The 14,956-nt window shown below is 36.7% G+C and overlaps 1 protein-coding gene across 1 annotated transcript in view; it reads left to right on the top strand.

The window, feature by feature from the left end:
- Nucleotides 1-14,956, top strand: part of Glys (glycogen [starch] synthase) — a 146,292-nt gene that overhangs the window by 20,332 nt on the left and 111,004 nt on the right. The gene's annotated exons all lie outside the window — the stretch shown is intronic.

The following is a 14,956-nucleotide window of genomic DNA, read 5'->3' as shown; positions in this document are numbered from 1 at the left end:
GTATCTCCTGTCTGTCGTAAGAGGCGACTAAAAGGGGCCTCAGGGGCTCTGAACTTTGGAGCGTGGGTTGGCGACTACGGGGCCCTTAGCTGTATCCTCGCATTGTTTCCACTTACTTGTGCCAGGCTCCTCACTTTCATCTCTACTATCCGACCTCTCTTGGTCAGCTCTTGTTCTTTTCCGACCCCGACGCTATTAGGTTTGCGAGGGCTAGGGAGTCTTTCATTTTCACGCCCTTCGTGGCCCTTGTCTTTCTTTGGCCGATATCTTCATTTTTCGAAGTGTCGGACCCCTTCCATATTTTCTCTCTGATTAGTGTTATGTAGAGGATGGTTGCCTAGTTGTACTTCCTCTTAAAACAATAATCACCACCACCACCTCACACTAGTACTGTGTGTTTCCTCCCCTGGGGACAAGGACAAGATTCCTTGCAGCACGGCATGCTACCCACAGGGTCCTGGATCATTTCATGGGAGCTGCACTTCCTCTCCTCCATTAGCACTGGTATCATTTCATTCAGGGTGTCAGAATTTTAAGATTGGTAATTTTCCCCAAGTGTTTCCCATGGGTGCTCAGTGTGATTGAGATCTGGGCTATGTGCTGGTCGACATTGCAAAGAAATCCCGACAGACAGTGAGTGGCATGGAAGCGGACTTTGTGCATCGGTCTGAAAATTTCACTAACAAATGGAGCAAAGGGGTTTACATGCTCTGTTAACACTTCCTCCATGTATCGTTGTGCATCCAAACGCCTCCAACAATCATTGATGACAGTCTTTGTTCACGCATGGAAGCTGATACCATCCTAAACCATGATGGAACCACCTTGAAATGGGGTCTTCTTAGAAATATTGCAAGGTGAATATCACTTCCCATTCCTCCCTCAACAGGAGACAATATTGTGAAAATGTGATTCATCTGTGAAGAGCAACACTGACCACTGGTCCACAGTGCAATTCCAGTATTGACATGCAAATTGTAATAGGGATGCTCAATGCTAAGGAGTAAGCTGCACACTAATGTTATATCTTCTTGACCTCAAATTGGCTTCCAAAAGTCCTGATCTAACAGTTCTTTCACTTAGAGCGAGGTTTCTTTCTGCCTTGAGACAGTTTTTGCCTGGACTGCTGTAGTGTGGTGATTTTGCAAATCCTGAAGGACTGGGAACCTGTCACCCTATTAATTGTACACCTCCAGCAACCTGATCCATGTCGTCTCTGATAGGTACCGAGTTCATGGAGTCATCTCAGTGGCATTATCAACAGCGAATCCTCCTCAAACTCATTGTACTAGATCAATCCCTGAATAGGGGATGGCTGTTAGAGATTTGTGATTACTGTTGCTCCTCAGAAAGACATTAGTCCCCAAGGTAGGACATATCCTATAATAGAGAAATATCTATAAGATCCTCTTTTTCTCTCTCAAGTATATTTGTTATTAACATTATCGGGGGTTTGTTCTTGAAACTCAAAGAATTTGGTGGTGTTTTAGTCTTTTCAGAGGAATCTGTCCTATAATCGATAATACACGTTATATTTGACTTGGTATTGTTATCAGTTTGTATACCGCCGTCGTAAGATTATTTTTTTAGAGTGATAATTTTCTATAACTCTTATGTCTCTGGATCTATGATTTTGGCAGGCGTGTTGTGTTGAAGTTGGGGGGTATGGATTGTTACGTGTTTATTCAATAATGATTTCATTAGGGCTAAAGTATAATTATATTTGAGTTGCAATTAGTTTGGTTGGAGGTGTATTAGTTAGTTTGGTATCTTTATTGGACACTTGAAGGGTCTAATAGCAAACCTGGCAATCTCCACCCTTGGAGGAAATTGAGCTGACAGTGGATAATAATAGTTCAAAGCATTATCTTCCATGTCCTGAAACTTCTGTAGCATACTTGAATCTCTTCCTATTTTATGAAAACAGGAACTTATGGATTAATAGCAAACATGGCAGTCTCACTGTTACACTGCAAAGACAGCATTCTCCATCACATGACACAGTCAGCTTCTGTACTCGCAGAGAGTGGGAGAACACATGTTGATGTTCCTGTGTCTTTTTTTTTTCTTTTCATTTGAGCTTAATTAGTGATTGCGCTACAATTCTCGCATGTTAATGTGAACACCAGAGCATTCGAGAATGTAATTACCATTGTCTCCAGTATCACCAAGGAAGGCAAGGAGAACACCATTACAACCAAAGACATAGAAAAGAAATGCAGCCAAGAGTTTGAGGTTTGTTCCATTTTCTATTTTGCATTATATTCTCCACTAAGTATTGCAAGGTATGTGTGTGATTTTATAATTTTGGTTAATAATATTACATTATTTCACTTCTTTGTAGGTATTCCTCTAAATTGCTGCCAGAATATCCTAAGTGTGGCCATAACACAAAAGCATTCCAGTGCTGTAAATTAACAATGAAAGACATCCAAACATTTAATGAAGTATTATTCTGCGATTCCAATTTCTAGGCATCACCCTAAGAATGGACAACATGGAACAAAGCAATTCCAAACAAAATTCCATGTTAAACGGGGTCCTGAAATTATACCTGTGGGGCCTTTGCCAGAAAGCTTTCTTAGGTATTCTTGGAATCACCAAACACAGGCTAAGCTACATAATGAAGACTTTTGTATTGATTGATCGAGCTCCAGAGGAAAGAATTATCTGTAATGACGTTCATCAGTAGGTTTAAATGTGGGGAAATGCATTATTGCCGGAGTGAAACATCAGTAAGAAAATATTTACCTGCAACGTTAAATGTTGACACAATTTGAAGAACCTATAACGAAGCTGCTGATATACAACTTTGGGTTTGTTCTGGATATTCTAGAAAAGTAGACATTATAATCTTGGATTTGGAACTCCTACAACTGATGCATGTTCTAAATGTATAGAACGGGGGGAACAGATTAAGAGAGAACGTGATGCTACCAAAAAAAGTACTTTTTTTTTTGCCTAGAAGAGGGCTCACAAATTGAAAGCCTGTGCCTTCTATCAAATGCTGCGAGAGAACAGAGACAATGTGGTCACTTTGAGTTTCGATTGCTAGAAGAGCCTTTGTCTACCCGAAATGCCTGACCAGAGTTCATATTACAGCAGGCCGTTCTACCTCTATAATCTTACCATTATTGAAGGTCTATCCAAATCTAAGTTAGGCAGAGATACTGTTTTTTCATGTAGTTGGACAGATCATTTTGGCAATGGTGCAAATGAAGTAGCTTCAGCTCTCTGTAATGAAGTAAAATAGACTTCTCAAGAGCTGATAAAGTGCGATTGTTCGCAGACGGATGCAGCGGACAAAATAAGAATAGCATAATACTTCCATGTGCACCAGTTGGTTTCAATGCCATGCTCCAAAGAACTTGAAGATGATGGAAGTAATTTTTCCTGTAATGGAATGTAGCTTCATTCCGCCCGACAGAGTTTTCAGAAATATTGAAAAAAAGACATCCGCAAGAATGAAGTAATTGCAAATCTTGATGACTACCTAGACATTATTGGAGAGAATGCTACTCTTGTAAAACTAGGAAAACAATGTGCAGTGTAGAACTGTATCATGACACTTCCAAATTTCCAAATGCAAGAGATTCTACATAAAGAGGACTAGAACAGGAATTAGTGGCATCATAAGAGGAGAACCTCACTACAAATTGGATATAGGTACTTATAGCTCCGTTAATAACAAGTACAAAGGTGTGAACGCGATTGTACCTCAGGTAATTCAGGAAGGGAATCGTGTTAAGGAAACAAAAAAGAATGACGTCCGAAATTTACTGGTTAGGCATGACGGAGAAGACTGGTACAACGTCAACGGCCTACGATACTGCAGTGGTCTGTTTGCAAGGGATGAAGGGAATGAAGCTAGGCCTTGTAATGAAGAACCATTGTGCGACAGAATTGAAGAATTAGATGACTTAGTGGTGTGAGATTTAAATGCTATTAGTGGCTGAAAAGTGTTAAAGCATTTAAGAATTAATGAAACTATTGAGACTGAGCTCGATAGCTGCAGTCGCTTAAGTGCAGCTAGTATCCAGTATTCGGGAGATAGTAGGTTCAAACCCCACTGTCGGCAGCCCTGAAAATGGTTTTCTGTGGTTTCCCATTTTCACACCAGGCAAATGCTGGGGCTGTACCTTAATTAAGGCCACAGCTGCTTCCTTCCCACTCCTAGCCAATTCCTATTCCATTGTCGCCATAAGACCTATCCCTGTCGGTGCGACATAAAGCAACTAGAAAAAAAAAAAAAAAAAAAAAAACTATTGAGACCAAATCAAAGAATTAAAGGACTAAGTAGTGTGAGAGAAAATATTTCAATTATAGAAGTGTGTAAAATATAATAATAGATAACCAGTGCATAACTGTGAACCATTTATGTTTTCTTTACCACAGCAAACATGGCAATCTCTATTTACCAGCATACCCAGCAATCTCCAAATTTTTATTGCAGTTTTCCAGTCCACTGAGCAATACATTAGCCTCTACTTATCTCCTGAGTCTTAGAATATATATCCAGATACAGGTACATAGTATTCGATGAAAATGAGCATGTACTATACTTGAAATAGTTTTTGGCTTATCTCAAAAGGTATAAAAGTGGAGATTGCCAGGTTTGCTATTAGACCCCTCACTTCTGAATGATGCACCGCTTACATTAGCAGTAAAACTGGTGTTTAATCCATCTTTGACTGAAATGATAGCTGTCACTGCATCTTCTCAGCCAAGAGACATCTTTATTAAATGATTATGGAGGAAAAAATGAAATTTTGGTGCTTGTGATTATAATTTATGCTACATATTGATAATCCATCAATAGCTTCCACTCCAGCATCGTAAAAGCAATAGAAATAAAACCAGTGCTTAGTCTTTAGGGCTGAAAAGTAGTTCATGGAATGGCTTTTAAGATCTCTTATCTCTAAAAATGTTGAATGTATGTTTCTTAGCTCTAAACCTCTAAATGGAAGCCACATCAGTATGTTGGTGTTAATTTGTTTCAGATTCAGTTTTTTCAATGTGGTCCACTTTTTTTTACCAGCCAATGTATCTCACTCTTCATAAGTACATCTCTCCTATGCCCTCCACGCTTTTTGTGTCAGATAATGGTGGAATGTTTTGAGATCTTGTACTTATGTTGTCCGCCTCCGTAGCATAATGGTTTTAGTGTTATTAGTTGTCGACTTTGGGGACCCGGGTTGGATTCCCTGTACTGCCAGAAATTTAAGAATGACAGGAAGGCTGGTATGAGGTTGAAATGGTACATGCAGCTCACCTCCAATGGGGGTGTGCCTTAAAAGGAGCTGCACTACCTCGGGATGAGAACATGAGTTCACTAACTTACTTACATACTGTATTGCTCAGCGACATGTTGTTTTAGTTATTCATTATGTTGCCTTCTATTAAACTGGGGACTGAAATATAATGACATTCTTCAAAACGAGAGAGTTTCTGAATGGGCACTGATTTTCATAAAAATTATCATTCTTTCGCATAAGATGTGATTGCTTGTCTGTCGCATCTCCTCTATTTTCCAGTAGGCCCTAATGTGAAAAGTACACAGTTCTAATAAGCTTAAAAGAGAACATTGAGGTGATATATTTTGCTTCAGTTTCTGTAGGTAAATTGGCTAATTTCTTTTCCCACCATGTAGATAGAGATTTACTGTGTGACCTTTAGTAATAACTAGCTGTAGTATCCATCATTGACTGGTCAGTCACTTAGCGTGTGAACGATTACATTTTTGGCCATGATTCATATTGTTCCTACCCACATTCTGAAGCACATAGGTGGGGATACCTCTTCCTGGCAGTAACTTACCGTGATGTACTTGCTTCTTTGCTCTCCGTTGCTCTTTGCAATTTTTTGTTTGTTTGTTTGTTTGTTTGTTTGTTTGTTTGTTTGTTTGTTTGTTTGTTTGTTTGTGAGATTACTGCTGATCTTGATGTAATCCCTTCTTTCTGGTATAAAAGAAAATCAACTATTGGGTTAATATTAAAACAATACTGACAGATGAACAAAGTCTTTTAAAACATTGTCAGAACGATCTGTGAAGACGAATCAAATATAAACGGGAATTATTTGAAATTTTTTTTATCAACAAAGAAAAACATATAGAGATCACTTTTCTACATAGTGCCCTGCCTTCAGTGCACATTTTCTCCATTGGATTGGTAAGTTTTTTATGCTGTCCTGATAGAAAGAAGAGGGACGTGTGCGGAGCCAGTTGCCCATGAAGTCTTCTACACTCGGTTCATCATCGAACCGCTGTTCTCCTAGGTCTTGTTTGAGGGGTCCAAACAAATGGTAGTCACAGGGCAATAAATCCGGACTGTATGGAGGGTGTTCCAGAGCTGTCTAGTGAATTTCTTCCAGTTTTTCCTCCGTTAAAGCAGCAGTGTGTGACCTTGCATTGTCATGGAGAAGAATGACGTTTTGGATTGGTTGGCGATGTCACTTGTTGCGATACGCAGCTTTTGCTTCATCCAAAAGGTGACAGTAATAGGATGCATTAATTGCCCTTTGTTCGTGAAGAAAATCCAACTGCAAAATGCCTGTGGAGTCCCAGAAAACGGTTGCAAGCACCTTTCAAGCAGATGGGCGTGTTTTGGCCTTGACCAGACCTGCTTCGTTTCTTCGCCACCGCTCCAAGCTTGCTTGCTTTGACTCTGGGGTGTAATGATGCACCCAAGTTTCATCACAAGTCACAATATAATGCAAGGAATCCTCTCCTTCTTCCTAGTAGCGATGCATGTGTGTCTGACTAACTTCCTGGTGTGAAGTTTTGTTCCTGGTTTAGGAGACGAGGAACCCATCTTGCAGAGAATTTTCTGAAATGGAGTTTATCTCTGATGATGGTTTCAACAATTTCGTAACTTATTCCTATGGCGAAAACAATTTGCTAACTGTTTATTCGCTGATCTTCACTAATAATGTCACGAATGGTAACTGTGTTGTCTGCAGTGATGTTTGTCCGCAGTCTCCTTTCATGAGGTTCCTTTTTCCACGGCTTCTCTTCCTGCCACAAATATTTTAGCCCACTCATACACTCGAGTCTGTGAAAGTGTTTCTTCCCCCAACTGTGTGTGGAGCCGTTTCAAAATTTTGGAAGGTTTGGTGCCTTCTTTTGCGAGAAATTTGATAATGATGCATTGCACTATAAATTGAGGATAGTTATGTCCACCTTTTCAATACAAAAACAATGTGACGTCATTAACACATCACAAATTTATTACCTTTCAAACATTGGGACCGGTTTCGGCACTATTTGTATGCCATCATCAGCCATAGGAAACTTAGTGACAAGGCCTAAGTACAATATTAACATAACTTACAACAAAACATATATATATATAAAATGAACATATTCTTACAATGACTATTAAAATTTTTGGTGTACACCATAAAACCTTAGATTAAAATTGGTAGCATATTTTATGCGACATATTATGACTTTGTACAATTGTTTAATTAAAGTTAAAGCTTTTGTCAGTTTTTATAAATATTACAAAATGTTAATAGAGCATCCAGATAACAATTTTCAATCTTTAAAAAACTTTTATATCTACTAGGCGTTAAAGATAATAGTGCATTTGTTTGGTCGATAATACTAAATTGACATGCATTAAAATGAAATCGCCTACTGTCAGATTGGAAAACAGTGACCTATTTGTACTAGGTATGGGGATAAGTTACATTATAAGTCTGTAGTAATTCTATAACTTGCGTTAATATAGTTTGGTTATTTAATAACAAGTCGAATAAAATGATAAATTTGGCTGATATTTTAAACATTTAAAACATTAATTGTCCATTGTAGAGGTCCCTTTTTTCAGTGAAGATATATAGTGAGCAAAACAGTTCCTCTTAGAATTGATTGCAGGTTCACTCTATATTTTAGGTGGATTTCGGACTGAATAAATTTCTTATTTCGTAATGTAATGTCGTTGAGCAATGTTCGTAATGTAATAATCCGTCTTTTATGCTAATGTTCATAAAACGTAGATCGACTTGATAGAAGTGGACTGGTGAACCAAAATTTCTTGGACCATTACATTCAAAGTCTTTGAGGTTCTAGAAATATCTCGATCCAAGACGGACCTAAGAAGAAAGATATATGTACTGTGTATTAGCGTAAGAATAACTAAGTTTAATAGGCATTATTTTCGTTTAAGTAGAAACTCACTCTAAGCACTATGTTGTCGAGAATGAAGCTGATGAGGAACTGTCTACCGAAAAGGCAGAAAGCAGACTACGAGTATTGGAAGAGGGGCGGAGCATGTTATGTAGGGGAAGGGGGATCGCGATAATGCGAGGTTATTGGTCGGGAGGACGTGGATTACGGAGGGGATGGTAGATGAGCATATTGCGCACCATTTTGTGTACTGGTTGATTTATTGGTCTTTTTAGATTGTTGATCACTGAAATGAGCGTGTCAAACAATATCGTGGGTTTTTCGGATACCTCATTCAAATTATAATTCGGGTTAAAATACCGATCTAATGATATGAAACATTGTTCCGTTATGTCAAGTAAGGGCCCTTTTTCCATTATTTCTACGACGTCAATATCATGGTTGATGTCATGAATACTGTGTTTATAGTCATTGATGTGTTGTCCTATAGCTGAAAATCTCCTGTATTTAATGGCGTTGACGTGCTCATTGTACCTAACCATAAAGGATCTCCCTGTTTGTCCAATGTATGTACTATTACAGCTGTTACAGTGAAATCTGTATACGCCCGATTTATCATATGGGTTTGGTACGTTGACTAGTTTAGCGTTATGAAATATGTCAAGATTACTGTTGTTGGTTTTAAAAGAGATGTTGATCTTATTCTTCAAAATGTTTGTGATTCTATAGACATTAGGGTTAAATGTGAATGTTGAGTAGACTTTTGGTCTAATTTTTTCTTTTTGTAAGTTTGATTTCGGTCTGTGCTTAAACTTATAAATTATTCGTTCTATGAAACTACGATTATAGCCGTTATGGGCTGCAATACTACGTATTGTTTTTAGTTCTCTATTTAAGTCTGATTTTGACATGGGAATGCTAAAAGCCCGGTGTATCATACTATTATAGGTTGCTCGCTTTTGGCTGGGTGGGTGTATGGAGTCCTTATGAATGGTTGTAGCGGTGTGTGTTTGTTTTCTATAGATCTTATATTTAAAGGAATGCGGGAACCGAGTGATTGTTAGATCTAAGAAGTTAAGGGCTCTGTTGTCCTCGGATTCTATTGTAAACTTAATATTTGGATCAATATTATTAAGGTGTGCCAGGGTGGTAGGTGCGTCTGAAATGTGCTGGTCCATAACTATAAGCGTATCATCAACAAATCTGGTCCACAAGAGAATGTTATTAAATTTCTTATCATTTTCTATTCTAGTATGTTCAAGGAAATCAAGATATATATCGGCCAAAATACCAGACGCTGGTGACCCCATGGCCAGTCCATCTTGTTTGTATATCACTTTGTCGAATGTAAAGTAATTGCTATTAACCAACAGTTTAAGGATGGTCATAAAATCTGCTATTTCTAATTGACTGAGTTTGCTGTGAGTACGTAAGTTTTTTGAGATTATTGGTAGTACTTTTTCTGGTTTTATGTTTGCATACATGTTGATGATATCAAATGAATGCATCGTATAATGGGGTTGCATTTTAAAGTTGTCTAGTTTTTTAACTAATTCTAGAGTGTTCATCACGGATTTGTTTGCTTGAAAAGTATAATGTTTTCTTAGGAACTGTTGTATAAATCGCGCTGTCTTGTAAAGAGGGCTCGGTCTAAAATTTACTATGGGACGTATAGGTACTCCTTCCTTATAGATTTTTGGTTGGGCTTTGACCGTGGGGAGATCAGGGTTCATGTTGATCAGCTTGTTTTTTTCGCTATCAGTCAACAGGAAGGTTATGTTTTTTAGTGTCTGTTTTAACTGTTTTTGAATAGACTTGGTTGGATCTTTTTCTATTATTGTAAATGAACTGTCAGTAAAAAAGTTTTTTGTTTTGGTTATATAATCAGTTTTGTCCATTATAACAGTGGTGTTTCCTTTGTCCGCTTTGGTGATGATGGTTTTTGTATCTTTAATCTTATTCTTAAGCTGTTATTCTTACGCTAATACATAGTACATATATCTTTCTTCTTAGGTCCGTCTTGGATCGAGATATTTCTAGAACCTCAAAGACTTTGAATGTAATGGTCCAAGAAATTTTGGTTCACCAGTCCACTTCTATCAAGTCGATCTACGTTTTATGAACATTAGCATAAAAGACGGATTATTACATTACGAACATTGCTCAACGACATTACATTACGAAATAATAAATTTATTCAATCCGAAATCCACCTAAAATAGAGTGAACCTGCAATCAGTTCTAAGAGGAACTGTTTTGCTCACTATATATCTTCACTGAAAAAAGGGACCTCTACAATGGACAATTAATGTTTTAAATGTTTAAAATATCAGCCAAATTTATCATTTTATTCGACTTGTTATTAAATAACCAAACTATATTAACGCAAGTTATAGAATTACTACAGACTTATAATGTAACTTATCCCCATACCTAGTACAAATAGGTCACTGTTTTCCAATCTGACAGTAGGCGATTTCATTTTAATGCATGTCAATTTAGTATTATCGACCAAACAAATGCACTATTATCTTTAACGCCTAGTAGATATAAAAGTTTTTTAAAGATTGAAAATTGTTATCTGGATGCTCTATTAACATTTTGTAATATTTATAAAAACTGACAAAAGCTTTAACTTTAATTAAACAATTGTACAAAGTCATAATATGTCGCATAAAATATGCTACCAATTTTAATCTAAGGTTTTATGGTGTACACCAAAAATTTTAATAGTCATTGTAAGAATATGTTCATTTTATATATATGTTTTGTTGTAAGTTATGTTAATATTGTACTTAGGCCTTGTCACTAAGTTTCCTATGGCTGATGATGGCATACAAATAGTGCCGAAACCGGTCCCAATGTTTGAAAGGTAATAAATTTGTGATGTGTTAATGACGTCACATTGTTTTTGTATTGAAAAGGTGGACATAACTATCCTCAATTTATAGTGTAAATCTAGATTCAATACGGACCAAAATGAAGTTCTTAACTTTAAATGATGCATTGCGCAACAGGCTTGTGCACCTCTTGCTCACTCATGGTGTACTGAAGTAGTCCAGCTCTCCACCATCGTCCGCACATGCAAATCCCTTCTCCAGACACCCCCACCAATATTCTGGCAAAGCCCCGCCTCAGAATTATTATTAACAGCAGTGGTACATTGAAAGTCCCATTTATATTCGATCTGCCCTCATACATGGCAACTCTCTTTACAGTCTGTAAAGTTTGTTACCGGCTCTTGGACTTAAACTTCCATATGACTGCCACTGTTATTTCCCTTACCTTTCACTATCAGAAAAGGTATACAACAAAAATTCTAAATAAATGTTGCCATGAGCTATTTTCACTTAAAACCAACCGTTAGAGAGATTTGGAGAGCTTAATGCTTTAAGCCCATTCTGAAGGACCCCTTCCTGCTGAAAATTTTGAACAACTTATAGCTAATATCCTACTCAACCTTATTCTAAACTGAAATACCAAGTTTCATTAAAATCCACCCATCCATTTTCCCGCGATGCTGTAACCAACATAAAACAGTATTAAACTGAACTCAATGTAGGTCATTACAGTGATGTCAGTACTGTTGTCGGAGTATAATATTAACCGATGAGATACGAAATTGGCAACTAATATCAAAAGGATTCCATATGATAGCATTGTATCAAGGGAAAGAAGTAGATGATAAGGTTCTGGAACAAGAGGAGGTTGTTGAGACTGATGAAATGAGAGACCCAATTTTCAGGTCAAAATTTAACAGAGCTTTGAGAGACCTAAATAGGAACAATGCACCTGGAATTGATGACATACCCTCAGAATTACTGACTGCCTTAGGAGAAACCAGCTTGGGGTGGTTATTCCATTTAGTGTATAAGATGTATGATACAGGAGAAGTTTTTAGGCAGAATGTTGTTATACCTTTTCTTAAGAAATCAGTTGCTGACATGTAAAAATTATCTCACCTTTAGTTTAGTATATCGTGCCTGCAAAATTTAAACACGTGTTGTTTACAAAAAAATGGAAAGACAAGTTGAAGCTGAGGTGGAAGAAGATCAATTTGGCTTCAGAGAAATGTAGGAACACATGAAGCAATCCTGACTTTACATCTGATCTCGAATTAAGAAAGACAAGCCCACGTACATGGCATTCGTAGATTTAAAAAAGGCATTCGATAATGTTGATTGGGCCAAGCTATTCAAGATTCTCTAGGTGATCAGGATCAGATACCAAGAAAGAGGAATTATCTACAATCTGTAGACAAATAAGTCTACTGTGTTAATCAAAGGCTGTAAAAAAGAAGCAGTGATCCAGAAAGAAGTGAGGCAAGGCTGCAGTTTGTCCTGTCTTCTTTTCAATGTTTATATAGAACAGGCAGTAAAGGAAATCAAAGAGGAATCACAAACCCAAGGAGAGGAAATCAAAACTCTGAGATTTGCCAATGTTATTTTATCTGAGTCTGCAGAAGATCTGGAGAAATTGCTGAATGGCATGGACAGAGTCTTGGAGAAGGAGTACAAGATGAAAATAAATTAAGTTCAAAACAAAAGTAATGGAGTGCAGTCAAAGAAAGTCAGGTGATACAGGAAATATTAGATTAGGAAATTAAATCTTAAGGTGACGCTCTGGAGATAAAAATCGTTATTTTGGTCATTTTAGTGAATTTTTTTTTTTTTTAATACTGAAATTGAAAGGATTGAGTTTCTTTTTTCTTGTCACAAATTTATTCCATTGAATTCAAACAATTTTTCACTGTTATAATGCTTTGTTTGCCAATTGTAATTTACATTTAAATCTTATTTTTCTTCCATAATATTCTGCCAAATGTTACAAAATGTGTATGGTTTATGTATCACAGCTGCGTATGGAATTTTTTATTGCAGAATTTTTTCATGTAGGGATTTTTAAGTCCAAAATTTTAGAACGTAAAGATTACACAAACTTTAGTAAGATATATTTCCTTATATAAATTATGTACAGTATAATCTATATGTAGTGCTTTTAGAAGAAATATTATCTACCTAATTATGAATTTACATTAACGTGTTAATTAAATTTCATGAAAAAAAATGGAATTAAAAATTTAAAAAAATTATTTGGATAAACTATTGTATATGAAAGAAATGTTTGTGATATCTCTACTTTTATGTAGGGGACATTCCCACAAAGTTTCATGGAAGTCCATGCATTAGGTAAAAATATATTTTTATCTCCAGAGTGTGCCTTAAGGGAAGTAGATGAGTATTTGTACTTGGGCAGTACATAGAATATCTAATGATGTGCAGAAGTAAGGACATAAAATGTAGCTAGCACAAGCAAGGAATGCTTTTCATAAAAAAAGAAATTTACTCATTTCAAACATTGATATAGGAATTAGAAAGACACTTTTGAAGACTTATGTCTGTAGTGCATTGTTCGGAAATGAAACATGGACGATAACTAGCTCAGAAAGAAAGAGAATAGAAGCTTCTGAAATATAATGTTGCAAAAGAATGCTGAAGACGAGATGGTAGATCGAATAATGAATGAAGAGATAATCGAATTGTTAAGAGGATAACAATTAGGTGAAATTTGATGAGAAGAGGGGTAGAATGATAGGACACATCATAAGACACCTAGGACTTCTTCCGTTAACGTAGGTGGTAAAAACAGCAGGGGTAGACAATTTTTTTTAATATGACAAACAGATTAGAGTATTGTAGTATGTAGTAGTTACATAGAATTGAAAAGGTTAGCACATGATAGGGTGACATGGAGGGCTGCATCAAACCAGTCTATGGACTGATGACAGAAACGACAACTTGATGGCATTGTTCCCCAACACCCCTTTCTTGTGTTCAATATTCAAGTAAACAAGGCTAACAGAATCAGGATGTTTTGCATGTTCTTGTCTTGCCATGGCAGAACTAAAGTTAGGTTGAATGGAGAATCCTGCCTTCCAGTACTTATTTGTTTTTTATTGCAGATCCTGCTTAAAATCTAATTACAATATTAAAAAAGATTTTAAGCTGGATTAGCAATTAAAAACAAATAAGTATTGGAAGTTGGGATTCTCCATTCAACCTAACCTTAGTTGAGTTGATGCCATTACGGGACAAAAATGAGATTTATAAGTTGTTGCTATGGCAGATACGTGTGTCTTCTGGCTCAAAATTGATTACACACACACTTGTCTACTTATATATAGTAAATGACAATGTTGAGTAACTCTCAAGACCCCTTCAGTTATTATTCATGCACCAGGGTCTGATATTATACATATTATATATTTACGTACAAGAAAATTTATTTATTATGCATATTTTACATTTAGATACAAGAAAATTCAGTTCCTTAATTTGCAGCTTACTCGTCATTCACTCCCCCTTCATTCATTCATTCATTCATTCATTCTCTATTGTTCAACGCTGTATAGCAATTAACACATTAATTAGTACCCCAAGGAGGAATGTAGGAAATTTTCACGAGGAAGCACTAAATGTTCAAAGTGATACACAGGTGACAGTTTCAGTTTCATTACTGCTGTTACTGTTCAGTTAAAAAACTTTCTCACCCTACTCCCGTGGTTGCGTGACAATGTGCAAACTGAAGAGAAAAGGAGCAGTTCAATGTTCTTGTGCAACTTGTTTGAACTTGTAATCCAGAATTATCATGTAACATATATGCTTATCTGACATGTCTCTACTCCACCCTTCCCTCATTTTTTGCATCCTACAGTATTTGGCACATGCTTGGCTTCTGCCAGAGTTCAACCGAACACAAGTTTCGTGATTGGCCACAGCAGACACCAGTGTCCTCCTTACTGTATTTTCAAATAAATTCTTGGTG

Source organism: Anabrus simplex, chromosome 1 (genome assembly GCF_040414725.1).
Source record: "Anabrus simplex isolate iqAnaSimp1 chromosome 1, ASM4041472v1, whole genome shotgun sequence".
Lineage (NCBI taxonomy): Eukaryota > Metazoa > Arthropoda > Insecta > Orthoptera > Tettigoniidae > Anabrus > Anabrus simplex.
Note: the sequence above shows the minus strand (reverse complement) of the source record. Positions and strands in the feature narration are given on the sequence as shown.